Below are 3263 nucleotides of genomic sequence, written 5' to 3'. Positions count from 1 at the left end.
GCACTAATTACTGATCTTGTTAGTAAATCACTTTCCTAGGATAAAAACCACAAGGATACATCCAACTAAATCCAGCTTACCCCCTCCCCATTCTGGAAAACGTAATCTTGTTGTATTTTCCCTATTATCGTGTAAGACTTTCTAAATCCCTATATCTGTCATTTCCCCTGAAATTGGGGAAAAAATTGAAACAGTACACACCTAGTAAGAGTGAATCAATGGGAAAATATTATTTTGCTTTTGATAAGATTCAGTCACAACAAAACATTTACTGTTCTGTTGTCATATTGAGAGATAAATTATATTAAGTATAGTAGAATTGTTATGATGAATGACATCTTCATTTTAAGCAGCTTTCATTTTCTTTTCTACATGTTAATAAAATCTTATTTCTGAAATTTAGTTGACTGTATATGCCTTTTATATTAATGGAAAAAAATCACCTCAGGAAAAAACAAAAATTATGCTTTATAACATAAAACTATTTTGTCAAACTTCTGCTTTTTAAAATCTTCTAAATATAAGCTTAGACCCTTGTCCTCATGCTTTGAATAATATTTTTCTTAATGACTATTTACTGCAGAATAGACAGACACCTGCAGCTTGAAGACTAATGCAGAAAATTTGTCTACATTTTCACACAGAAGATTTTCTGAATAACTGTTCTCAGGGCCCCCATTACCTCCTTGTTCCTCAGGCTGTAGATGATGGGGTTGAGCATGAGGGTGAGGATGGTGTAGAAAACAGGCAGAGCCTTGTCTACTGTTAGAGATCGGAAGGATCTTGGGCATAGATAATTTTAAACAAACAGTGCATAGTACAATGTCACCATAATGAGGTGGGTTCTGCAGGTCAAATAGGCTTTCTTCTTCCTTTCAAATGAGGGCATTCAGTAGATGGCAAGGAGAACTCAGCCACAGGAACATGTAATGCCAATGAAAGTAACGCGAGGAACAAGGTGTTGCACACAAACGCTATGCAATCATAGGTCCAGGTGTCCATGCAAACCAGAGCCAATATGGCTGTGAGATCACAGAAGAAATGATTGATGATCTTGGATCAACAATAGGGTGTATGGAGTTCATATGCATTGTGGGCACAGACATTGGAACATCCGATCATCGAAGATCCTATAGTCACCAGCACACACAAATTTCTGCTCAAATGGATTGGATAGTGAAGAGGAAAACAAATGGCCACATATCGGTCATAGGCCATACATGCCAAGAAGAGTGGCTCTGCACCTGCCAAAGTCATGAAGAAGAAACTCTGGACTCCACATCCAATGAAGGAGACCGATTTGTTTTCAAACAGGAAATTGTAAGCCATCCTGGGGACAATGGTGGAGATGTGATTCAGGTCCATAAGGGAGAACCGACTAAGCAGGAAATACACAAGTGTGTGGAGCCTGGTGTCCGGTAGGATGAGGAAAATCACGGATATGTTGCCAATTAAAGTCATTAAGAAAATGAGAATGATGAGAATGAAGAGGAACAGTCCAATCCTTGATGGTGGGAACAGTCCTAAGAAAATGAAATGAGTTGTTGCTTCATTATAAGTCTCCATTGAATATTCACTGGCTTTCCCAAAGTAATAAACAAGAGTATAGAAGGTAAATAAAGAAGAGCAAACTGTTTTTTGTTTTTGTTTTTTTAATGTCTATGATTGATATAACTATGAATTTTTCAGGAAATTATGCAATGGATTAACTGAATGACCAATTTTACCTTTTTTTTTAAACAAGAAACACCATTTCATTACACAATATAAAATGTAAGGTGTCATGCGTTTACATCCCAAATCTGTTGTGAAAGACCCATGCAGTAAATAAAAACATACCATACCTATTTTAATAACAATAATAATAAAAAACCCAGTGCCGCCAAGTCGATTCCGACTCATAGCGACCCTATAAGAACAAAGCAGAACCGCCCCATAGAGTTTACAAAGAGCGCCTGGGGGATTCGAACTGCCGACCTTTTAGTTCGCAGCCGTAGAACTTAACCACTACGCCACCAGGGTTTCCGCCTATTTTAATAGGATAAGGATAAGGAAAAAAGAAAAAAAAATTGCTGTTGAGTTGATTCTGAGGAAAAAAGGAAAAATACATTGCCGTTGAGTCGGTTCTGACCGTAGCAACCCTATAAGACAGAGTAGAACAGCCCCATAGGGTTTCCAAGGAGTGGCTGGTGGATTCAAACTGCTAGCTGACCCTTTGGTTAGCAGTTAAAAGCTCTTAACCACTGTGCCACCAGGGCTCCACTACTCTGTTTAGACATCCTCAAATGTCTCAGTAAATTATTTAAATGTTGTAAGGCCTCTTTCTTCCTTCTCCCTCTCTCAGATTTTGTTAAAAATATCTTACATTGAGCGGAGCCAAGATGGCGGACTAGGCAGACGTTACCTTGGATCCCTCTTACAACAAAGACACGGAAAAACAAGTGAATCCATCACATACATAACAATCTACGAACCCTGAACAACAAACACAGATTTAGAGACGGAGAACGAACTAATACGGGGAAGCAGCGATAGTTTCCAGAGCCTGGAGCCAGCGTACCAGTCAGGTACGGCACAAGCACAGAGACCTGCTCCACCCCCCTGAACTAACCCCGGGAGGGGGACCAGCCGGTTCTACGGGCGGCGTGGGACGCAGCCGGTAGGAGAAGTCCCCGGGAGGCAGTGACTGATCTTGGAGCAGAAAGAGCAGCATCCGAGCCGGGGAACCGTCCAGCAGGGATTTGGACTGCACGCAGGTACGCCATAAACACGGAGAGTTGCTCCACCCCCTGAACTAACCCCGGGAAGGGGACCAGCCGGGTCGCGCGGGCGGCATGGGACGCAGCCGGTAGGAGAAGTCCCCCGGAGGCAGCGACTGGTATTGGAGCGGGGAGAACAGCGTTTCAGCCGGGACACTCAGTCACGGCACAAGCACGGGGAGCTACTCCACCCATCTGAACTAACCCCGGGAGGGGGCCCACCTGGTTCACGGGAGCGGCACGGCCACGCGGCTGGAGGGACGAGAAGTCTCCGGGAGGCAAAGACTGATTTTGGAGTCGAGAGTGCACCGTCCCAGTAGGGGAGCCTTGACGCTGGGCGTGGGGCTGGAAGCAGAGGATCTGACCGTGACTCCAGCGGGCCAGACCCCCTGGGGGCAATCTCCACACAGCCAGCACACATAGGCGACGCGCCCACGGGAATCTCAGATGTAACAGTCATTCCAAGCAAGACAAGCAACTCTGGCTATATTCTGAGGTACTACT

The 3263-nt window shown here is 43.9% G+C and overlaps 1 pseudogene; it reads right to left on the bottom strand.

The window, feature by feature from the left end:
• Positions 1–628: 628 nt before the first annotated feature.
• LOC126067843 (olfactory receptor 2L5-like) lies at positions 629–1566 on the bottom strand (annotated as a pseudogene).
• Between the last annotated feature and the right edge of the window lie 1697 nt (positions 1567–3263).

Source organism: Elephas maximus, chromosome 2 (genome assembly GCF_024166365.1).
Source record: "Elephas maximus indicus isolate mEleMax1 chromosome 2, mEleMax1 primary haplotype, whole genome shotgun sequence".
In the NCBI taxonomy this organism is placed as follows: Eukaryota; Metazoa; Chordata; class Mammalia; order Proboscidea; family Elephantidae; genus Elephas; species Elephas maximus.
Note: the sequence above shows the minus strand (reverse complement) of the source record. Positions and strands in the feature narration are given on the sequence as shown.